The following is a 25,532-nucleotide window of genomic DNA, read 5'->3' as shown; positions in this document are numbered from 1 at the left end:
GGAGAGAGTAGTAGAAGTATGAGTCTTTTACTCGAAGAATCGCCAAGAGGAAAATCCAAATCCGAGCTCGTTAACATATTTAATTGTATTCACCTTCACGCAAAAGCTTAATTAAGCTAATGAGTTTTGAGACAAGTAAGATATATTAATTGCTCCACACCGCATCAATTCTCCGATGTGGGATTTCTCTAACACAATTCACTCGCACATCTCAACATAGACAGAGTCTCGCACACGAGATAGATAGAGGCTTGGACGAAGACTGATTATCTAGGACGAACAAAATCTACCGGCACTCCCCCCTTATGTTTAGGTTCGGATTCAACCTAAAACTGCAGCATAAAGATTCATAATTGGGTGAGTGGGGGAATGAAGTGTTTAGAGAGCTTTTGAAACTAAGGATCTTTTCACTACCATGCACATTCGAGTTCTTAGATAAAGACATGATTTAGGTTTCGATTTGCCATAACGGGCTAAAGAATAGATGCAACAACACCACCCATGGATAGCACACATAGAGGGCCACGGAAGGTGCGAAGCCGTCTAGGCCCCTCCTTCGTTGACGTGCGGGACTCTATTTGCTTTCTTTTTTCCATGTCTCAATGCCACGAGCTATTTCGCCTTTGCCTTCTTCTTAGAAATGTTGAGATACGCAAAACAAACGGGACTTACAATATAATTCGGGTGCCAAGCGTTCAGGCTTTCATAGCAAGGCAAACGCAAGCAAATAGCTTCTTGGTAATTAAGTGGTACGTCAGGTGGCTAATCTCCGTAGAATAAAGAAGGGTTAACACTACAAAAAAACTCAAAACTATTCTTGCCGTGATACAAATACCCTAAAATTTTTTTTTGTATCATAAAAAAATCCGGAACTTATACCAATGTAATAAATATACCCTGGATGGAACTATAATAGAGGACATATATGTTCACACATGTATAAGTTTAAGTTTTTTCGTGACAGAAAAAAGTTGAGGGTATTTGTGTCACAATAGGCATACTTTGAGGGTTTTTTTGTGATATTTGCCTAGTAAAGAAAAGGCTAGTCGCAAGGCGCAGGTCCTTTAACTGGTGTAGGCAAGGCGTTGTAAATTGAGAAATGCTTATGTAACTGTCCTCAATCTATTCTGAGAATAATGGCTTATTTTGGTCCACAAAAAAAACAAATAATTAAAATTTGTTGTGGGTCCATTCATTCTAGAATTTGTGTCTCATAACATACTGTTATTCTAACAGTAGCTCAAAATCTGTTATGCTAGCAAAGCTCATTTTTTTTTCGAGAATTATCAAAAGTTTATCCTCATCATTGCGAGCTTATTTGACAAACATCAAGCAAACGAAAGCTCTCAGAACTGTAAGATACACAAACATAAGGGATCAATTATTTGGATGCCAAGCGTTTAGGCTTCACAGTAAGGCAGAAACAAGCACGTAGCTTATTGATAATTAAGTTCCACATCAAGTGGCTAATCTCCATAGAAGAAAGAAGAAGCTAGTCGCGAGTTCGAAGACGGATGGGAAGTCCTTCAACCGGTATAGGCATGGGCTCGTAGATTATTTTCTCATCGGGATTGACCAGACTCCAGTGAAATTGATTCACCAGATTGTGCAAGAACACGAGCAGCTCCGTCCTCGTGAACTCGAGCCCCAACCACATCCTCGGCCCGCCTCCAAATGGGATGTACGTATTTGGAGCAGGTCCCGATCCCTCGAATCTCGATTCGTCGAAGGTCAGCGTTCTTGGGTAGTAGTTTGGATCTTTGTGTGTTAAGCATGTACTCCTATGTAATTACGCATGACAAATCAAGAAACAAACGAGTAAGCCTTTATCCAAGAACGAAAACCGCGTTGCCTAGGGCTCGTCCATTTCGCACTGCAGGCCCGTTTGAGCACGCACTCTCAAGTAGGACATAAGCAGGTGTGACGTATTAACAGAGAATGAACATATGCATTTACCTTCCAGCCTTTGGGAATGGTGTGTGCTTCGTACATGAAATTAACCAGGGCCTCGCGGAAAGAACCGTATACTGGCGCAGTCATCCTCATGACTTCCGAGATGACATTCCAGGAGTATCTCATCTTCCGCAAATCCCCCCAGTGAAGAAGCTCACCCCGCCCCTTCGATGCGGCGATTTCCCTTTGCTCTGGCGAATGCGAATGTTAAGTACGTACATGTAGGCCAATGAAATTGCACTGGTGACTAGGAAAATCAGGGACAGAGTGGGACTAACCGGCAATGACCTTCTCCAGTACATGAGGCAGCTCACTCAGGTACTTGATGATCAACACTAGAGTCGAAGCGGACGTATCGTAGCCAGTGAATAGGAGGTTCAACATGTTGTTTATGATCTCCGCCTTGGGCATGAGCTTCCCGTTCTCGTCCCCGTTCGCAATCAGGTGCGACATGATGTCTTGCTCAGGATGCCGTCTTCTTCTCCAGCTCCGTCCGGCGCCGCTTCACCAACATCTGGAGCTCCTTCCTAATGGAATCAGCCGCTTTCTTTGACCGGCAAAAGTTTGTGCCAGGGACTTTGAGGGGGAGGTCAACAACCCCCTTGAGGAACACGTGGAAGTGGTCGGCAAGCATCGAGACGCTGAGGGTCTGTGATGCTCATGAACAGCCGGCACGTGGGGTCGAAGGTGTGCTGCTTCAGGGTGGGAGTAGGCCTCCAGATAATCTTTGCCTTCACATATAAATGCAATTGTTTTAGTTTGGTGATGAGTCAACATTTAGAAATTGCTCGAGCATATATTCAGAAACGCCAATGTTAACGTCAAGTTCCATTTGAACATTCGTGATGACTAACTCGCAAGATTAGTTTTAATCTCGAAAGATCCAATCGAACGAAGTTTAGAGAGCACCGTGAGATCATGTAGAATCACAGACAATGCGAATCTCAAATCTAGTCAATGAATAATGATGGTTGACCAGGCACATGTTGAGAATACAGGAAAGAAAGAAGATGTGGAAAGCTGAAGGAAGTCTTCAAAGTCTTCTATACGCTGTTCTATGTAACTGATTTCTATTCTTAGAGCAAAGGAAAAACAGAGTAGTTAGTATTCTGTTAGTTCAGTTCAACAAGATTTGTTTCTTCTGTTAGTTTAGTTGTTCAGTTGCATTTTCTGGTATATGAGCTGTTAACTCAAGTGTTAGTTTTGTGGTTTGTATATAAACAGCAAGATACACGAGAGTAAATGTTGAGCTCTCAGATGAAGTTCAAGTTCTTCAACTATAGATTTTTTTTTCTTCTTTCTTCCTTTTCTCTAGCATTTTTCACATGGTATCAGAGCTATCTCTGAGAGCAAAGCTGTGAACTCTGATCTCATTCGTTGAAGAACGCAACAATGGCAGCAAGAACACCGAGATATCCTTTTCCTATTCATGTCAACATTACTAACTTCGTTACAATCAAGCTTGCTGAAGACAACTTTCTTCTCTGGCAAGCTCAGTTTTATAGATTTCTTCGCAGTCAAGAGCTATTTGGCTTCATCAATGGAGAAATTCCATCACCTCCACAGATAATACAAGCTGAAGTTGACGGGAGAGAGGTCGCAGTAGTCAATCTTGATTACACTGATTGGGTGAAAACTGATCAACTGGTATCTTCATGGATAAGTGGTGCAGTTTCTGAGAATATCCTGGGGCTAATCATCAGCCTGGAAACATCCTATGAGGTATGGCAGACTTTGCTGAATAGATTCACATAGAAATCAGTAGCTAGGGAGTTTGAGTTGAGGGGGAAACTGCAGGCATGTCAGAAACGAAATAGACAGCTATCTGATTATCTTAGAGAGTACAAACTGATTTGCGATCAGTTAAATGCAATAGGAAAACCTGTGGATGAAATAACTAAAGTTTTTGGCGTCTTGGAAGGACTAGGATCTGAGTATGAAAACTTCAAAACAACCATGTATTGTTTGAAACCTCAACCTGATTATGATGAGGTGATATCACAGCTAGAAAGATTTGAAACAAGACTGCAGAACTATTCCTTGAATCAGTTTAATCCTAACTTGGCATATTACGGAGAAAGAAATGTTGAGATGGAACCGAAGATAGTTACTAGCAAAGAACTTAATCAGCCTAATCTGGCTTTTATGGGACAGAGAGGTAGCTTCAGGGGAGGACGAAACTATGGCAGAGGTCGTTCCTTCGACAATCGAGGTCGTGGTTATGGTTATCAAGGAAGAAGTCAGAATTATAGATCATTTAGTCTGACCCACGATCAGGAGGCTCAGCGTTTTAAACCACAGACTAACACCTATAGTGCAGGTCCTGGTTTTCGACCACATGCTGATTCTTCACAGAGATATCAAGAGACTAAATCTTATCCCACTCAAACCTCTGTAACTTATAAGAATTTACAGGTTGTGAAAGAGACAGATGGAATTCGCGTAGCATGTCAAATCTGCAAACGACCAGGGCACGATGCACTTCGATGTTGGTATCGGTTCGACAATTCTTATCAAGACGAAGCTATTCCTCAAGCTCTAACAGCCACACATCTTGAGGATCCTACAGGCAGTGAATGGTATCCTGACACAGGAGCCACAGCTCACATCACTGCTAATCCTGGTATAATTCATAACCCCTCAAAGTATACTGGACATGATACTGTCATGATAGGAAATGGATCATGTATTCCTATTACTTACACTGGTAATGCGTTCTTACATTCTGAGCTTGATGTGTTACCATTAAATGATGTACTTGGTGGTTCCCGAAATCAAGAAGAACCTTCTTTCGGTTTCAAAACGGATCGATGACTTTCCCCGCTCTTTTGTGTTTGATAAAAATGGTGTCTATGTGAAGGACAATCGCACCAACACCACGGTGATGCTAGGGAGAAAAGTTGGGGGCTCTCACCGAGTGGATCCGCAGAAACTAAGGCTCTACTTACGCAGAGGCATAAGGCAATCGAAGAAGAAATATGGCATCAACGACTTGCTCATACCAATTCACAGATCTTGAAGCATCTCCAACGACAGCAGAGGATCTGCTGCACTAAGAAAGCACCATCTGTGTGTGGTAGTTGTCAACTTGTCAAAAGTACTTCACTACCTTTTCCCCTTTCTGATTCTGCAACTGAAGTTCCTCTAGAAAGGATACATTGTGATATTTGGGGTCCATCACCAGTGACTTCACTTCAGGGATTCAGATTTTATGTCATCTTTGTTGACAATTTCTCTCGCTATAGTTGGCTTTATCCAATGAAGCTGAAGTCAGACTTCTATGATGTTTTTCTTATGTTTCAAAAGTTTGTGGAAAACCAACTTAATCATAAAATCAAAGTTTTTCAATGTGATGGGGGCGGTGAATTCACTAACACCAGATTTCAGCATCACTTGGAAACTTGTGGCATTAAACAATACTTATCTTGCCCTTACACCCCTGAACAAAATGGGATTTCCGAGAGGAAACATCGTCATGTAGTAGAATTGGGCCTGACTATGCTTTACCATGCTAGAACTCCATTACAATATTGGGTTGATTCCTTTTTGATTGCCAATTACATCATTAACTTGCTTCCAACTCCTAAGTTGCAGATGGACTCGCCTCACAGTAGGTTGTTTAAACAAGTACCGAGTTATGATCATCTTAGGGTCTTTGGCTGTGCTTGTTATCCCTGCCTCAGACCCTATGCACAACACAAGTTTGATCCTCGATCCCTTACATGTGTTTTTCTGGGATATAGTGAGCGTCATAAGGGGTATCGCGGTCTAGTTCCTACTGATGGTAGAATATATGTCAGTCGACATGTGCAGTTTGATGAATGTTTCTTTCCTTTTACCAAGAAACTAAATAGTGACTATCCTCACTACACTTCTCTGTATCGCAAATGGGTTGATGAGGTAGACTTTCTGGATTCTAACAAGCTGCGTTCCATGTGACATCCTTCTATTTGTACCACTGGTCATTTACAGGAAACTGATGTTATGGAGGTTGGTCATATTCGTGTCCCACATATCACAGAGCCGTGCAACCACATGTCTTTATCATCCTCACAACCTCCTACTAACCATGAGGTCTCAGGATGTTCTGCTCCAGATAATGCAGCACCAATCATTTCTGTTGATGATCCAGCCCATCCAAGTGCCTTTTCCCATCATTCCCATGATACCTCTGTTCATCCTATGCAAACTCGACTCAGGTCTGGTATAGCTAAACCAAATCCCAGATATGCTTGCTTAGCTGAATACAATGTTCCAGCTGAACCGAAATCACTTAAATCAGCTCTAGCTCATAAGGGCTGGACTCAAGCAATGCATGAGGAAATGGATGCCCTACATATGAATCAAACTTGGATATTAGTTCCAAGATCAGCTGAGATGAATATTATAGGTTGTAAGTGGGTGTTTAAAACAAAGTTAGCATCAGATGGAAGTCTTGACAGGTTGAAGGCTCGTTTGGTTGCTAAAGGGTTTCACCAAGAAGAAGGAGTAGACTTTTTTGAAACCTTCAGCCCTGTAGTGAAACAAGCCACACTTCGTATTGTCTTATCAGTGGCTATGGTAAAGCACTGGCCTATTCGTCAACTAGATGTCAAAAATGCCTTTTTACATGGCACACTCACTGAATCTGTCTATATGGAGCAACCCCCTGGTTTTATCAATCCTACTTTGCCTCATCATGTCTGTTTACTCAAGAAATCTTTGTATGGTCTTCGACAGGCGCCACGAGCATGGTTTGAGAAATTCAGCAACTTCCTTCTTGAATTTGGTTTTTTCTGCTGCACCACAGACCCTTCTCTATTTGTGTTTCATCGTGGCACTGACACAATCTTGTTGCTTCTGTATGTTGATGATATTGTGTTGAATGGTAACTCACATCAGTTGCTTGATGATTTCATCAAATCTCTGAGTATCTCTTTTCACATGAAAGATCTGGGCTCACTTCATTATTTTCTGGGGATAGAAGCCAAACGCACCTCAGTTGACCTTTTTCTCTGTCAAACCAAGTATGCTATTGATCTTCTTACAAGAGCAAACATGCAAGACTGCAAACCTATCACAACTCCACTATCTGTAAGGCCTCTGCACACGACAGACGATGATATCTATCTTGTTAACCCACTTGAATACAGAAGTTTAGTTGGAGGGCTTCAGTATCTCACCATAACTCGCCCAGACCTTGCTTATGCTACTAATCTTTTATGTCAGAAAATGCAGCGACCAACAATTGCTGATTTTCATAAACTAAAGCGAGTTCTTCGATATGTTAAGGGCACTGTGAATCTGGGAATCTTCCTACATTCTCAAAGTTCCATGACCTTATATGGTTTCTCCGATGCTGATTGGGCTGGCTGTCTTGATACCCGACGTTCCACAACTGGTTTTTGCACATATCTTGGTTCCAATCTCATCTCCTGGTCTGCTAAGAAACAACCGACTGTCGCTCGTTCATCTACTGAAGCAGAGTATCGAGCTCTTGCATCTGCTACTGCTGATATTACATGGATTAGTTTTGTTCTACGTGATATTGGCATCTCTCTTCACTCTCCTACAACTCTGTTTTGTGATAACCAGTCTGCCATATCACTTACCACGAATCCTGTCTTACATGCTCGAACTAAACATATTGAAATTGACTTTCATTTCGTCAGAGAAAAGGTCTCTTTGGGATCCTTACGAGTTCAATATATTCCTAGTAATCGACAGCTTGCTGACATTTTCACCAAGGCTTTGCCACGACTTGATCATTTCACTCTCAGAACCAAACTGGGCTTGGGATTCAAACCTGCACCCAGTTTGCGGGGGGATGTTGAGAATACAGGAAAGAAAGAAGATGTGGAAAGCTTAAGGAAGTCTTCAAAGTCTTCTATACGCTGTTCTATGTAACTGATTTCTGTTCTTAGAGCAAAGGAAAAACAGAGTAGTTAGTATTCTGTTAGTTCAGTTCAACAAGATTTGTTTCTTCTGTTAGTTTAGTTGTTCAGTTGCATTTTCTGGTATATGAGCTGTTAACTCAAGTGTTAGTTTTGTGGTTTGTATATAAACATCAAGATACACGAGAGTAAATGTTGAGCTCTAAGATGAAGTTCAAGTTCTTCAACTATAGATTTCCTTTTCTTCTTTCTTCCATTTCTCTAGCATTTTTCACAGCACATACCTTCCCAGTGCGTCCTCAGGTGGTCCATTGTCACCTCATCGATGAATCCAACGCTCCTCATGAGCGCCTCCGGATTGAAGAAGCTCATGAGCATTTTCTTGTCCGACCTCGCCTCGTGGCCGGCCTTGGAGACCAGGCAGCTCCCCATCAGCTTCCTGACCGAGCTCAGCCACCACAGCGCCACCTTCTTTCCCTCGTTAGGGAACAGGAACCTATTGCCCGCCGGCCCACACAAAAACACCATCCGCTCGCCCAGCAGGGAGGTCTTGAACACGGGGGTGTTGTACATGTTCATCCGATCTTGAATGAACGTCTCCAGGCTCCTGTCGTGTTGGGAACGGAGGAACCTGAGGATCTCGCCGATGATCAGCCATCCGAAGCTCCCCGGCGGGAGATTCGGCCTAGTGGTTTTTAACGTAGCTACCAAAGATCACCTAGACGAGGGTGAATAGGTGATCTAAAGATTTTGATCAATTTTTAAAGCGGAAACAAATGATCAAGATTGAAGTCTGAAAGATATTTAGATTCTGAGCAGACTTTATAGACAATGTGCTAGTGTGCAGTATAAAAGATAGAATAAGAGTTTGGGGATAGAGAAATTGCACACAAGAAATTATAGTGGTTCGGCTTAAATCAAGCCTACGTCCACTCTCCCACGCTGACAACCTACTGGCTGGATTCCATTATGTGATAAAAAAGGATTACAAGTTCTGAGTCATATCACTCTGTGAATGATAGAACTCTCTATCTCATACAATCATTTTTACAAAATGTCCCTCAAGATCTTAGTGTTAGGCTCAGGAAATACAAGTAGTAGAATCGGAGTATGTTCAGATTTTGGACTTGTTGATTTTTGACTTCGTTCTCTACCTTCTACTCCTCGTTAATCTTCTTTTATACTCCTTCACTTCCAAACTAGCTGTTGGAGAATTTTCAGAGGATCATCTTCCAATCTTCATCTTGGAAAGATTTGTATAAAATCGATTGAGTAGCCGTTGGTTGACAAAATCTGAATCCCGCTGAATCTGGTCGCCCATAAAACTAGAATCTTAGTTTCCATAAGTAGAGTTTTATCCGTTGTGAGATATACTTGCCTTAATGTTTGATTGTCAATTAATTTTGCATTATAGCCTTTTAAGATTGAGTCGATCAAAACTTTCCTTCTTTTATAAATCTTTGTTCATTTAATAGCAAATGCATTGGTGGATGGATATACACCCTTGAGTATTGTCGATGTGACATCATCGAACTGTTTAGTAATCGTGTTTGGTCTGCATCATCTGAGTAATGCCCGAAAGTAAATCCTTCACCTAAAGCTGCCGGCACCGATGTCGGGGTTAAACTTTGCGTAACTTTGCAACACGCAGTGAAAGTTATATCAGTAATCCTATGATCTTTACTAATCAGGAACATTGAGGGTCTTCAGCTCTTGAATTCTTTCTGAAGCACATTCTTTCGATAGCTCGAGGCAAGTTGTAAGAAGGATGTGTTAGACTTTGATTCGGAACTGCTTTTGTGCCGAGGAAAACCCTGGAAAAATGCGACCCGATGAAATCGACAACAGCTTACGCACGCGACAAGAATAATTGTCGATCCGTCACCTACTGATCTACACCTCATAATGGACATTTCAATCTGCTCAAACCAACTGCAACCATTATTACATTACCACGCCACACTAGCACTTTCAATGAAACCACGTAAACGTAGGCACAGTCACAAAGACGGACTCATGAAGGTAGTGACTGAAAAGTCCACCTGCTACTTAACGCCAAATAAGCTTATTGATGTTAACTTGCCAACCATTATTACATTGCCACACCACACTAGCAGTTTCAATGAAACCACGTAAACGCAGGCACAATCACAAAGATGGACTCATGAAGGTAGTGACTGAAACGTCCACCTGCAACTTAACGCGAATTAAGCTTATTGATGTTAACTTGCCCGCTAAACAAGTACTCGAGCTTTAAATAACACACCGATGGGAATTAACATTGCGATCGATCATAATGAGGTCGAATGCGAATCGGAAGTCCTTGTGATGGGATTGGCATCGGGTCGAACTTGACCTTTTCGTCGGGAATTGCATTGGTCCATTTGAAGTTGTTCACTAGGTGGTGAAGGAAGACGAGGATCTGAAGCTGAGCGTAGTCCTTGCCGAGACACATCCGAGGGCCACCGCCGAACGGGACAAACGCGCACGGGGCGGGTGACGTGCTCCTCACGAACCTGGCCGCATCGAATAGCTTCGGGCTCGGGAATATGGCGGGATCGTTGTTTGTCGTGAGAGTACTCCACATCAGCTGTGAAATGTAATTTGATCAAGTAAGCTTAATTGGACTATTGTTTTGTTAATGGATCATAGTTGTTACGCTTAATTAGCTTAAGCACCGCCCTTTCATTGCGCAAGTTGTGATAATTAATGCCAAAGTCGTGGGTCCTCAGGTGAACAAAAGTTCAACCTATTGTAAACTCTCTATTAGTACCTCTAACATCGCTAGAGAAAATTACCCCTAAACCTATAGCACGAATGCTAATTTAGTCTTAAACTTTTTCAATTTATCAATTTAATCATAAACTTTCGGTCAATTTTTGCCGGAAATTACTGACATGGCATTGAAATATTTATGACTTAATTTTTATCCGTACGATAAGTTTAAGACCGACTGGACAATTTTCTCAGCATCCCTCGTATGTAATAACCAATTGACAGTGCCATGAAAAGGGAAATCTCTTTCAAGTTATTGTCTTATTCATTTGGTGATGCTCCAAACAAGGAAAAAAAACTAATATTGTTATCTTTTTAACTACAATTTTTTAACTTCGTTTAATTAATCACAGTTATTTCCAGCATTAGTTATAAATTTCCTTGAAAAACTAATTTTTTGTTAGAAAAGGCGTAAGGGGTTTTTGAAATTTCACCACACGAATCTCATTTGGATCTCTTCTTTTTGGTAACAAGTTTTAATAATCATAATTCGATCAATCTTCATATCAATTTGAAAGTATATTATTTCAAAAAAAATTCCTTAAAACAAATAGTTTATTTCTTAAGATAGCGACCGCATTTTTCAATTTTTTCTGCCTACACTTTTTACAGCGGAGATTATGCTAATTTTTTTTTCTTTCATTGACAAAGTGTGGGACAAAGGTAATGCTTTGCATGAACAATTCATTCGTGTTTGATTACCACTAAACAACTAATGTTCTGTTGTTGAACATCTGATGTAATTGTCATCATTAAATCCAATTATTACTCTTTAGACTTTTGTGAGGATCTTAGAAAGTACTTTGAGAATCTAAATTTCGGAAGTATTTTGAGATTTAAAATCGATCTAATGTGCAAGAAGATGTTACAATGTTCCTTTTCTTTAATACCAAATTTAAAGATACCGGTTTTTTTGTGATAAAAGAATTCAATGAAAAGAGTCTGGGCATATCATCAAGCATTACAGCATCAACACATATTAAAAATATGCAATAAAATATTTCAATTTCGATACTCGATACTTGATATAAGATTTGTGTATGTCAATTCATACATTGCTTGTACATTAAAGATAAACCCGTTATAAATTAAGAAGTAATTTGCTTTTAGGAAAAAAAAACCACTAAAACCCCAAACTATACCCATCATGACACCTTTACTCTAAATTTTTTTTGTGACACAAAAAATCACAAATTTATACATGTGCAACACATTTACCCTCTATTAATGTTTTGTCAATGATCACCGTTAAAAATTTGCCTACATGAATGATGGAACACAAACAATGTTGACATGGCGCCCGCGTGGAATAAGTGAGATAAAAATGACTCGTTTTGGCTAGAAAATCATTTGGTAAATGTGTCCCATGGTACAACTTTGAAGTTTTTGATGCTACAAAAACAAGTTTGGGGGTAAAAAATAAAAGCCGAGGGTAAATGTGTCCCGAGTGGACATAATTTGAGGTTTTTGGTAGTTTTTGTCTTTTCTTTTATTCTGCTCAATTTAAGTTGTTTTTTTTTGTTAATACCATAAAAAAACCCCAAACTGGTACACCTGTAATAAATTTACCAAAAACTAATTTTTTAACCACAAAAAATCACAAACTGGTACACCTGTGATAAATTTCCCCAAAACTAATATTTTGACCACTAAAAATCTCAAACTGGTACATTTGTGACAAATTTACCCTCCGTTAGTTTCCGTTAAATTGAATTAATACAAAAAAAAAATCACAAACTGTTACACCTGTGACAAATGGAGGGTAAAACATAAAACTGGCACATCAGTCAACTGTCGTGTGTCATTTAACAAAACAACTTGACAGTAAAATTTAACGGAAACAAACTGAGGGTAAATTTATCACAAATGTACCAGTTGGGGTTTTTTGTGGTCAAAATATTAGTTTTGGGTAAAATTATCACAGGCGTACCCGTTTGGGGTTTTTCGTGGTATTAATCCTTTTTGTTTTTTTAGGACTAACCGGGTTGAAACATTCGAAATCCTAGCGAGATTTGTGCAAAAAAATATTTAAAAAATGAATTTTTTCATGTACCTTCCATCCCTTGGGAATGGTATAGCCACCGAAGGTGAAATCCTCCAAGGCGACTCTGAAACCTCCAAGAGCAGGCGGCACGAGCCTCATGATCTCCAACACCACACTCCATGTATCTCTCATCTTCTGCACATCTTCTCTCGTCAATCCCTCTCCCGCTGATCTCTTTCGCACGGCGATCTCTCTCTGCTCTGCTCGTAGCAATTCCCAGAGAACATTGCATGCATGCACGGACAAAAAGATTATTAACGACATGAAAACAGATAGATAACCGCAAGAGTGATGGACGTGATGTGAAGTTTCCGTCCCAAGTTAAGCCGCTAGAAAGCGGGTTTTTAAGGAGACTCACCAGTCAAAACTTTCTCGTAGACATGAGGCAACTCTCCGAGAAACTTGATCACCATCGTCACGGTGCAGCTTGTAGTGCCATGGCTCGCCACCAGAAGCAGGAGCAGGTTGTTGATGATCTCTGTCTCGGTCAGGAACCGGCCGTTCTCATCCGCGGTAACCATCAGGTACGACAGCAGGTCCTGCATCGGGGACGCCACCCCCTTCTCCAGGGCCGCCCTCCTCTCCTTGATGATCCCTTTGAGCATCTTCCTGATGGACCTCGCCGCCCTCTTCGCGCCGCGGAATCTCGTCCCAGGCAGGTCGAGAGGGACACTTATGGCGCCTTCGAGGAACGCTGCGAAGGGGCGCGCGAGGTCCGCAATCTCTCACGGGTCGCGGATGCTCAGGAAGAGCTGGCACGTGAGCTCGAAGATGTAGTGCTTGATGGTCGGGTACACAAGCACCTCTTCTTTGCCTTTACCGATGCCGAAGAACATCGAGACAATAAGAAGATCGTTGCCACAAAATTTCAACATTTCTGTTGTCCTGAACTATCAAAGTTTCTACGTATTCCTCGAAGTTTCATTAATGACGTAGAGAATATGAGAAAATTGAATTGTCTAGAGATCAAAGACTATAGGCAATACAGTGGTCCTGTAATTGCCACAGTACGAGGAGAGTTTTAACGAGCTCGACGAGTGAGTAAATTAACGAACTAAAGAGACCAGAAGTTTCGATGTAATCAATATCAAGAGCCAGGTCCTTTTGAAGGTGATATATTGGAGTGGACTCAAGTGTTTCTTAGACCCGTGTTTGCCATTCACATGGAGGTTTAAGGTTCTGGGTCAGTAATATAAAGTCCAAACTCCAAAGTAATGATACCCAAGTTTTATATTCGTTGGCAGATAATTGAAATGTAGATCATATAGTATATAGCTATACCTTCCCAATTAGCTTTGATATGATTGCAAGTGACTTCATCCATGATCTTGGTGAACCTCATGAGGGCTTCATGGTTGAAAACGCTCATTAGCATCCTCCTCATCACTTTTCCTTCGTTGCCGGCCAGAGTGATTATACATGAGCCGACCAGCTTGACCACTGAGCTCGGCCACGACACTGTCACCTTCCTGTTCTCATTGCTGAAGAGAAACTTGTTCCCCGCAGCGCCGCAGAACACGGCGGTCGGCTCGCCGAAGAGGGATGAGGTGAAGACGCACGGCCCGTGCTTGTCGACTCGCTCGTCCAGGAAGCTCCCGGGCCTCCCTTCCCTGCCCGCACGGAGCAGCTCTAGGGTTTCCCCTAGGATGGGCCATCCAAATTGGCCGGGAGGAGTACCGTGGGGAGATGATTTTCTGGAAACTCTTTTGTTAGCGATGGAGAGGAAAAGGGCTAAAGTGGGGAGGGCAATGAGGACAGCGAACAAGTATGAAGCAGGTAGTAGTGAGTCCATGATGAGTATGCGCAAAGGGATTGCGCATAAGCGTCTTTTATAACGTGGAATCCCTATTAATTAGATCTGCCTAACTGATTTAGACCTGTCAAACAGCTAAATTTGACGGATTTGGATCGGGTCAAATTGACCGATTAACCCATTTATTTGCAGTACAAATTTCTCGACCCATACTTTCCCCATATAACTAAAATACTTACAAATTTAACCCAATATAAGAAAACTTGTTTCTTATTTTTTTAAATTATATTGTTAAAACACAAATTTAATGGTAAATTTTTATATATTTTTTACAAAATTAGATTTTTTTATATTTTTATTTTCTTTGTCTTATTTTCTTCAAGGGTTGCTGACCATCGGGAGAGGGTGAGGGTCCCGGTGACGCAGATAGAAGCGATAACTTGGAAAACCTTCCACAATTCGACTGGAATTCAATTCAATTCAATTAGATAATATCTGAATACAAAGCTGGACGTCCTTTATAATGATAGGACTCCTAAAGATATCCGAATTAACGAAGATAACATCAAAGCAAATCAAATCTAATCTTATATAATAAAATCTAATAAAATAAAATCTAATCTTATCTAATAAAATCAAACGAAATATTGATAATTGGAAATTGCCTAAAGTAAAAAACTGCTTAATCAGAAAAACTGCCTAGATTTCAAAAAAACTGCCTAATCAGAAAAACTGCCTAGATTTCCGGCGATTACGGCGATCACATTCTTCAAGATAATCACAGGCTAACTGTTCTACATCATTCCCTCCCTCTTCGAGAAAACTCGCCCTCGAGTTATGATTAAGATAGAAGGGTGTATCGGTAGCATGATACTCAAATAAGTCTGCCACATTAAATGTAGGGGAAATGTTGAGATCACCAGGAAGGTCAACTACATAGGCATTGTCGTTGATCTTCTTCAGGATACGGCAAGGACCAATCTTCTTGTGCTTCAGTTTATTATAGGTACCTACAGGAAAACGCTCCTTTCGTAGGAAAATCATTACCTCATCGCCTACCTCAAAAATTTTCGAACGTCGCCGTTTGTCAGCATCCTCCTTACACTTTGAATTAGAAGCAGCCAATTGACTAGCAACAGCAGCTTGGACTTCATTAATTCTGGTCACCAAATTCTCTGCCGCGACACTATAGCCAGGAATCTTGGGCAAGGGAACCAAATCCAGAGTATGCTGTGGTGTACGCCCATAAACGACCTGAAAGGGAGATGTACCGGTAGAGCGGTTAACCGAGTTGTTGAAGGCGAACTCAGCAGGAGCAAGATACCGGTCCCACTGCTTAGGCATATTACTGCAGAGGCAGCGAATGATATCCGCCATAGTACGATCCACAACTTCTGTCTGACCATCTGTTTGGGGATGAAAAGAATTACTGTACTGTAAATCAGTCCCAAACAAACGCCATAAAGTACGCCAAAAATGGCTCAGAAATTTCGTGTCACGATTGGAAGTGATTGTCTTCGGCACACCATGGAGACGGACTACTTCACGAAAGAATATACTTGCCACATGTGAAGCATCCGAAGTTTTCTTACAAGGGATGAAGTGCGCCATCTTCGAAAACCGATCAACCACCACGAAAACAGAATCTAAACCCCATTGAGTGCGAGGAAGTCCCAACACGAAGTCCATCGATATGTCTACCCAAGGACCCGAAGGAACAGGCAATGGGGTATAAAGACCAGTGTTCTGAGAGTAGCCCTTAGCAGTTTGACAAATGTAGCATTTATTGACAAATCGCCCCACGTCTCGCTTCAGTTGAGGCCAATAGTACCGCTCCTCCACCAAGGCTACAGTTTTATCTCGCCCCAAATGTCCGCCGAGAGTACCACCATGAAGCTCTCGAATGAGTTGTTCACGCAAGGAACCACGAGGAATGCATAATCTATTGCCAAAGAACAAGAATTTTTCTTGAATTATCATATCGCCATGACAACCTGTTTCAGAACACTTCTCCCATATCTCACCAAAATCATCATCCTCAGGATAAAGAGAACATAGGTAATCAAAACCGACAACATCAGTGCGCATGGTCACGAGTGTCGCAGCACGTCGACTCAGCGCATCTACCACTTTATTTAAATGGCCTGCTTTATGACGAAGCACAAAATTAAATTGCTCCAGAAAAGAAACCCATCGTGCATGCATTCGATTTAAGTGCTTCTGACTCTTGATATATTTAAGAGCCTGATGATCGGTATTAAGAATAAATTTCTGCTGATAAAGATAGGACTGCCAGTGCTTTATAGCGCGCACTACAGCATAATACTCTTGCTCATACGTAGACCACTGCCGACGAACTTCATTAAGTTTCTCACAAAAAAAAGCAATAGACTTACCTTCTTGGGAAAGAACAACGCCGATTCCAATACCCGAAGCATCGTAGTCCAGCTCAAACACTTTCTCAAAATCAGGAAGCATCAATCCTGGTGCCGTTGAGAGCTTTTCTTTGACAAGCTTGAAGCTGGCCGAAGCTTCATCTCCCCAATGGAATTTGCCCTTTTTTAAACAGTCAGTGATCGGGGCCATAATAGTACTGAAATCTCGAATGAAACGCCTATAGAATGTTGCAAGACCATGGAAACTTCGAGCCTCGCCAACATTCTTTGGAACTGGCCAATCGCGAATCACGGCCACCTTATCTGCATCAACGTGAAGTCCATTCGCGCCAACAACAAAACCCAAAAACAAGAGGCGTTCTGTCATGAAACTACACTTTTTCAGATTAATGAACAATTTATTTTGCTACAAGGTTAGTAGGACATCCCTCAAGTGCTCCATGTGTTGACGCCCATCCGAACTATATATGAGTATATCATCAAAGAAAACTACCACAAACTTGCCAATAAATGGTTTGAAAACCTGAGTCATCAAACGCATGAAAGTACTAGGCGCGTTAGTGAGTCCAAACGGCATGACAAGCCATTCGTACAAACCCGCACTTGTCTTGAAGGCCGTTTTCCATTCGTCGCCAGGGCGGATGCGAACTTGGTGGTATCCGCTTCGAAGGTCGATCTTCATAAAAATCCGTGATCCAGCAAGTCTGTCTAGCATATCATCAAGTCGTGGAATCGGAAACCTATACTTGACAGTAATCCGGTTAATGGCACGACTGTCTATACACATACGCATGGTGCCGTCTTTCTTTGGCGTGAGAAGCGCAGGAACTGCACATGGACTTTTGCTTTCACACAAGAAGCCCTTTCGAAGGAGCTCTCCCACCTGCTCCTGTAGAATCTGATTATCCTTCGGATTCATTCGATAATGCGGCAAATTAAGAAGACTAGCACCTGGAAGAAAATCAATCTCATGCTGGATATCCCTCAAAGGAGGTAATCCGTCAGGTAAATCCTCAGGCACAACATCACTCAATACCTTTAATAAGGGCTTAAGAATGTCGAGAACACGAACCGCAACTTGTTGGTCGCCCTTGTCCACAATCATATACATCCCTTCACGCTTTCGGATGTTCATCATAATCCTTGCATTCTGCTTCTTCACAATCTGAGGGGAATTACTCTTCGGTCTCAAAGTAATTTTAGTCCTTTTCCACACAAAAGAATACGTATTCTCCCTAGCTCGGTGTGTAGCATCAACATCATATTGCCATGGCCGACCCAGTAAAACATGACACGCATCCATCTCCATAACAACACAGACAATAGTATCTTGATATGATTTCCCGATCGAAATAGGTAAACGGCATAATTGGTTTACCTTAAGTTCTGCTCCCTTGCGTATCCACCCGATTGTGTAGGGCGCGGGATGCGGCTCCGTCTTTAGTTGCAAGTGATCCACCAAGGCCTTTGATACTATGTTCTCGCAACTTCCTCTGTCAATAATGATATCGCATACTTTGCCGTTGACAGTACAGCGAGCGCGGAAAAGCTGATTCCGCTGGGTATCTTCTGTCCGCGGAGCAAGCAATAGACGACGCACAACACAATTAACTTGCTCGCCCACTTCATCTTCCACTCCCACTTCTTCTTCATTTTCCCAATCTTCCTCATACACATCTTCGTCATGTTCAACGATATTGGCCATTCTACGACGAGGACAATCGCTGGAACGATGGCCCAACTCGTTACACTTGTAGCACTTGATCGGTTGGGGCTTGGCATATGGATTCTGGGTATTCTGATTGGGAGTGCGATTGCTTGCTGCGACTGCTTCCTTAGGCGTTCCAGTAGTGCCCCCTGGAACTCGGCTCGAATCAGGTGTTTGTTGACTAGAAGAACTTGTAACATCAGGCTGTCTTCCTTTCCCGAATGACCCACGACCCGAATAATTACTACCACGAGTACTAGGGCTAGTCCTCTCCAATTGCACCTCAATTTTTCGCGCCATATCCTGGGCATCTTCGACAGAGAATAGTCAATGCAAAGAAACCCGATCCTGGATATTAAGTCGCAAACCATTAATGTACTTAGCAGTTTGTTGTGCCTCGGACTCATCCAGGTTATTGCGAGCGGAGAGTCGAAGAAACTCTTCCGTATAAGCTTAGACTGATCTATTCGATTGTCGGCAATTCTGGAATTGCTGAAATAACAGTTGCTCATAGTCCGTTGGGAGGAACCTCTTCTTCAACTTCTGTTTCATTTGACCCCATGATCGAATAGGAGCCTTGCCTTGTCGACGTCGCGTCAATTGAGTCTGTTCCCACCAAGCTGAAGCGCCACCCTTCAACTTGTACACCACAAGTTTCACTTGGCGATCTTCGTCAATATCCATAGCGTCGAAGAATTTTTCGACCTCCCAAAGCCAGTCAAGGAAATCTTCAATATCCAAATTCCCATTGAAAGTAGGGAGATCTACCTTTAGTTGATACTGCTCAGGATCTCGTCGATAGCCTCCCTGACGTCGATTCCCACGAACATGCTCCTCCTGGAATCCCCTGTATCGGCGACCACCACGAATCTGCATCTCCTGGAAATCATCGTCTTCGTCTTCCGTATCCTCGACATAGTCTTGACGCCTTTATCGGGGAATTCCTCCACGCCCCATAGCATCTTCGGGATCACGAACGACAGCAATTCGCTCGGCTGGAAGATTGCCAGGCGCATGGTTTGTGGACAAACGCTGGATGGCATCAAGGATCTCTTGAAACCTCCGATCGGTTTGATCCACGAACTGATTGAACTCAGCACGCGTAATAGGCTCATTCTCACGGCCCTCAGCAGCGGGAAGATTGACATTCACGTTATTCACCATCGTCACAGGAGAAACCTGCTTTGATACCAAATGACGCAGATAGAAGCGATAACTTGGAAAACCTTCCACGATTCGACTGGAATTCAATTCAATTAGATAATATCTGAATACAAAGCTGGACGTCCTTTATAATGATAGGACTCCTAAAGATATCCGAATTAACGAAGATAACATCAAAGCAAATCAAATCTAATCTTATCTAATAAAATCAAATCTAATCTAATCTAATAAAATAAAATCTAATCTTATCTAATAAAATCAAACGAAATATTGATAATTGGAAATTGCCTAAAGTAAAAAACTGCCTAATCAGAAAAACTGCCTAGATTTCCGGCGATTATGGCGATCACATTCTTCAAGATAATCACAGGCTAACTGTTCTACATCACCCGGCCTCGCCCTCGCCGGTCGCAGACCGTCCGGAAAAAAGCTATCGTTGAAAGGTTATTTTTTTTTTTTTTTTTTTTTTTTTTTTTTTTTTTTTTTTTTTTTTAATAATTTTTATTTTTTTTTTTTTTTATTTAAATTATATTATTTTATTATTTTAATTTAATTTATTTTATATTTAATAATTTATTTTATTATTATTTAATTATTTTTTTTATTAATATTTTATATTTTTTTTTTTTTTTTATTTTTTTTTTTTTTTTTTTTTTTAAAAAAAAAAAATTTAAAAAAATTTTTTTTTTTTTTTTTTTTTTTTTTTTTTTTTTTTTTTTTTTTTTTTTTTTTTTTTTTTTTTTTTTTTTTTTTTTTTTTTTTTTTTTTTTTTTTTTTTAATAAATTTTTAAAAAAAAAAAAAAAAAATTAAAATAATTTTTTTTTTTTTTTTTTATTTTTATATTTTAATTTTTTTTTTGGGGGGGGGGGGGGGGGGGGGGGGGGGGGGGGGGGGGGGGGGGGGGGGGGGGGGGGGGGGGGGGGGGGGGGGGGGGGGGGGGGGGGGTGGTTATACCACCCATGTGCACTTGTATCATATCCAGTCACTTTACATGAACTCACCCAATAGGTAGCGCGTGATTTGATTTAGCACGAGCAATGCTTTGTGGCGGTGAAGTATAAGAGATGCGAAAGGGTTGTTACAATTGGTTCTGGAGGAGGCAGTGTCAGGGTTGTGCCAAGAATCCAGATACGGGATGATTATCATCTCTAGGGGTCTATGAAGATAGAGCCGGCTTCCCGTACGCAAATTGGTTGGGTAACGTTGCTTTTTGATGTTGCCACGGCCAAACAAAACAAGTTTGTTGTGCTAAAGTGGTTTGCATGTCTCCATCAAGCGACATGATGCCCGAGTATGGTCTTTGACGATGACAATGCAATCCGCAATACTTTCATTGAGAATGACCCATCGAGCTTTTCTTAAATGAGAGAGCACAACATTGATAATTATGTTTCCAAAATGGTATATCAATGTTGTAGTTCAATTGCTCCTCTTTTATTAATTTCTAGCGACTGATCAAATAAGAATTCGATCTGAAAATTTTAATGCGTCATTGAGTTTTTCTTTTCCTTTGCGGAATTATCTAAGCATCATGAGCTTAATCGACAGGAATCAATCGGACGAAAGCCCTCGGAAATGTAAGATGCACAAACATTAAAGGGACTTTCCAATAATTCGGATGCTAAGCGTTCAGGCTTCATAGTAAGACAGAAAACGAAGCAAATATAGAAGAAAGAAGAAGCTAGTCGCGAGGTCGAAGACGGATGGGAAGTCCTTTCACTGGTATAGGCATGGGGTCGTAGATTATTTTCTCATCGGGATTGACCAGACTCCAGTGAAATCCGTTGACGAGATTGTGCAAGAACACGAGTAACTCCGCCCTCGCAAACTCGAGCCCCAAACACATCCTCGGCCCGCCTCCGAACGGGACGTATGTATACGGAGCAGGCCCCAATCCCTCGAATCTCGATTCATCAAAGGTGAGCATTCTCGGGTGGTAGTTCGATCGGGTCAGTGTGTGTTGAACATGCGCTCCAGTGTAACTGCACATGATATATCAATAACCAAACGAGTAAGCTCACCGTTGCTGCCTAACTCTTCTAGGACAATGAACGATGATGTGTTACGGAGAATGAACGAATGCATTTACCTTCCAGCCTTTAGGAATGGTGTATCCTTCGTACGTGAAATCGACCAGGGCCTCGCAGAAAGAACCGTATATTGGCGCGGTCATCCTCATGACTTCCGAGATGGCATTCCACGAGTATCTCATCTTCTGCAAGTCCCCCCACTGAAGAAGCTCACCCCGCCCCTTCGATGCCGCGATTTCCCTTTGCTCTGGCGAATGCGAATGTTAAGTACGTACATGGTGGCCGATGGAATTGCACTGGTGACTAGGGAAATTGGGGACAGAGAGGGACTAACCGGCAATGACCTTCTCCAGTACATGAGGCAGCTCACTCAGGTACTTGATGATCAACACTAGAGTCGAAGTGGAAGTATCATGGCCAGCGAATAGGAGGTTCAACATGTTGTTTATGATCTCCGCCTTGGGCTTGAGCTTCCCGTTCTCGTCCCCGTTCGCGATCAGGTGCAACAAGATGTCTTGCGAAGGGGATGCCGTCTTCCTCTCCAGCTCCGTTCGGCGCTGCTTCACCAACACCCGGAGCTCCTTCCCAATGGAATCGGCCGCTTTCTTCGACCGGTAAAAGTTTGTGCCGGGGATGTCGAGGGGGAGACCGACGACTCCCCTGAGGAACACGTGGAAGTGGTCGGCGAGCCTCGAGACGAGCTGCTGGTCTGTGATGCTCATGAACAGCCGGCACGCTAGGCTGAAGGTGTGCTGCTTCAGGGTGGAGTAGGCCTCTAGCTGATCTTTGCCTTGACATATATAAGCAATCGTTTTTTATTGTTGATCAATTAACATTTAGAAATTGGTCAAGCATATGTTCAGAGATGCCAATCCTAATATCACGTTCCATTAGAACGAATATTTATCTAGGGAGATACTTTTTCATGTGCGTTTCCTTTGGGAAAATTCCAAAAAGGGGCCCGAAGTGGAGTTATTTTCTCAAATAAGGATATGAAGTGGACATTGTCTCAAATAAGGATCTGAAGTGGCTAAATCGTCTCATGTAAGGGCCTGAAGTGGCCAAATGTTTCAAATAAGGACCTTTGGCCGGCCAGTGATTATTCCATTGTCGGAGAAAGTGCATTTTAGTCAAAAAATTATAAGTATATATATATATATACTTTCATTTTCTTTTTTTCTTCTTCCCTCCCAACAGTCACTGTGCCTGTCTCTGGCCTCAGGTAAGGGCCGCCCTCGCCCACCCGGCCTAGGCAAGGGCGACCCTGGCATGGGTCACCTCGCCTGGGCTGGCCTCTTCCTTGCCTGAGGTCGTCGGCCCCAGCAATGGCCGGCGGAGGGAAGAGGGGAAAAAAAAAAGAAAAGGGAAAAAAAGAACGAAAAAAGAGAAAAAAATTCAAAAAAGTAAAAGATGAAAATTCCCTTTGGCCGGTGAGGTTAGGTCCTTATTTGAGACTGATATGGCCACTTCAGGCCCTTATTTGAGATAAGATTCACTTCAGGTCCTTATTTGAGAAAATGAGGGCACTTCAGGCTCTTACTTAAGAAAATAACTCCACTTCGGGCCTCTTTTTTGAATTTTCCCATTTTCTTTTACAAAATGGATAATGACACAAACAGTCCATGAACTTTGGCCCAATGTGCAATTTGGTTCCTGAACTTTTAATTTGTTAAATATAGTCCTTGAACTTTAGGCTAATGTTCAATGTGGTCCATGAACTTTTAATTTGTTCAATGTCATCCCCGAACTTTTAGTACATGTTCAATTCAGCCCCTGAACTATATGAAAATATTCAATGTAGTCCCTCAACTTGAATTAATGGAAATGACTACATTGAACATTTTCATATAATTCAGGGACTGAATTGAACATGTACCAAAAGTTCGGGGATGATATTGAATAAATTAAAAGTTCAGGGACCACATTACATATTGGATTAAAGTTCAAGGACTACATTGAATAAATTAAAAGTTCGGGGATCAAATTACGCATTGAGCCAAAGTTTAGGGACTGTTTGTATTATTTTCCCTTTACAAAATGATTTCTCGATTCTAAGATTTCAAATACCAGACGCCCCCCTCGTCAACGTGATTCATCCGATTATTTGGCAAATCTTCATCATCGGTGCACCATCTATTGGGAAAGTGACAAGCCAGTCATGATTTAAAAAGTAGAGCGTTGACAAAACCACAGTGACGACCCGTATTGCGAGGATCATATATATCTTTAGAACGAATAATTAAAGTCGAGAATCCGATAGTACCCAATGCAGAGATGCCATGTTCCAACACAAATATCTGCAAGCAATAGATGTTTTTTCTTTCTTTGTTTTTAGGATAAACAAGCAGAGTTTTACTTCAGCTACGTATTCATATCTTCACGTTAGAAACTCGTTTTGATAGATCCAGTCAAACGAAGTTTAGAGAGCCCAGCGAGATCCACTGTGGAAATCAGAAGAGATGCAGATCTCAAATCTAATTAATGGTTAATGATGGTTGATTAGGCGCGTACCTTCCCAGTGAGTCCTGAGATGGTCCTTGGTGACCTCATCGATGACCCCAACGATCCTTATGAGCGCCTCCGGGTTGAAGAAGCTCATGAACATCTTCTTGTCCGACCTCGCCTCGTCGCCGGCCTTGGAGACGAGGCACCTCCCCATCAGCTTCCTGACCGAGCTCGGCCACCACAGCGCCACCTTCTTGCTCTCGTTTGAGAACAGGAACTCGTTGCTAGCTGGCCCGCACAAGATCGCCATCCGCTTGCCCAGCAGCGAGGTCTTGAAGACGGGGGAGTTGTACTTGCTCATCTGGTCCTGGACGAACTTCTCCAGGCGCCCGCCGTGCTGGCAACGGAGGAACTCGAGGCTCTCGCTGATGACCGGCCACCCGAAGCTCCCCAGAGGGAGTTTCGGGCTGGCAGTTTTGGGCTTGAGTAGTTGGATGAAGGCGAGGACGAGGACGAGGAGGAGAGCTAAGGCCGGGACTAGGGTCAAGACTTGCATGGCTTCTCAAAAGTTTCGCTTCAATAAGGAACGAGGGAGAGGAATGTTTTTGAGAAGAAATGTCGATCGAGTGACGGCGCTGGTGAAGTTGGGGCTTTGCATATGAGAGCGGACTTCTCGTGTTTCATGCCTTTCGATGCCGCAATTATTGAAGTTTATCTTTGCCATAGAATATAAGATTTGTAGATAACGTTGGGTTTACAATTTTGTTACCTCAAGACACCCACTAACAACTGACCTTATTGACTTCGGGGAACGAACGTTGGTAGCTATTTTATGACATGAATCGGTCGGTCATTCGCGCCCCATTCGCCTTTTTTCCTCCTGAACCTTAGGAAAATGTCTGAGTCGTTTGCCAGCTATGCGTATGCTGTAATTGATTATTGTCATTCGGAGAGATCACCAAGATGAAACTCAAGTCCGAGCTCGTTAACATATGTAGTTGAACTCATCTTTACTCAAAAATTTAAGTTAAAGAGTTTTGAGACAAACTAGGGTATATTAATTGCTCCACACCACTTCAATTTTCTGATGTGAGCTTTCTCTAACACAACTCACTCGTGCATCTCAACATAGATATCGTCTCGCGCCCGAGATAGATAGAGGCTTGGATGAAGACCGATTATCTAGGATGAACAAGATCTACTCGCACTCTCCCCTTATGTTTAGGTTCGGATTCAACCTAAAACTGCAGCATAAAGATTCATAATTGGGTGAGTGGGGGAATGAAGTGTTTAGAGGGCTTTTGAAACTAAGGATCTTTTCGCTACCACGACGTGCACATCCGAGTTATAAGATAAAGACGTGATTTAGGTTTCGATTTGAAATAACGGG

At 42.0% G+C, this 25,532-nt stretch overlaps 3 pseudogenes; all 3 read right to left on the bottom strand.

Moving 5' to 3' along the window:
* Positions 1–1,492: 1,492 nt before the first annotated feature.
* LOC115666300 (beta-amyrin 28-monooxygenase-like) lies at positions 1,493–9,768 on the bottom strand (annotated as a pseudogene).
* A 107-nt stretch (positions 9,769–9,875) lies between these two features.
* LOC130137643 (beta-amyrin 28-monooxygenase-like) lies at positions 9,876–14,437 on the bottom strand (annotated as a pseudogene).
* Positions 14,438–21,245: 6,808 nt separating this feature from the next.
* Positions 21,246–24,821, bottom strand: LOC130137644 (beta-amyrin 28-monooxygenase-like; annotated as a pseudogene).
* Positions 24,822–25,532: the final 711 nt, after the last annotated feature.

This window comes from Syzygium oleosum, unplaced genomic scaffold, assembly GCF_021117445.2.
Source record: "Syzygium oleosum isolate NSW1041296 unplaced genomic scaffold, Sole_v2.1 Sole_v2.03, whole genome shotgun sequence".
NCBI lineage: Eukaryota > Viridiplantae > Streptophyta > Magnoliopsida > Myrtales > Myrtaceae > Syzygium > Syzygium oleosum.
This window is presented reverse-complemented; position numbering and strand designations above follow the sequence as displayed.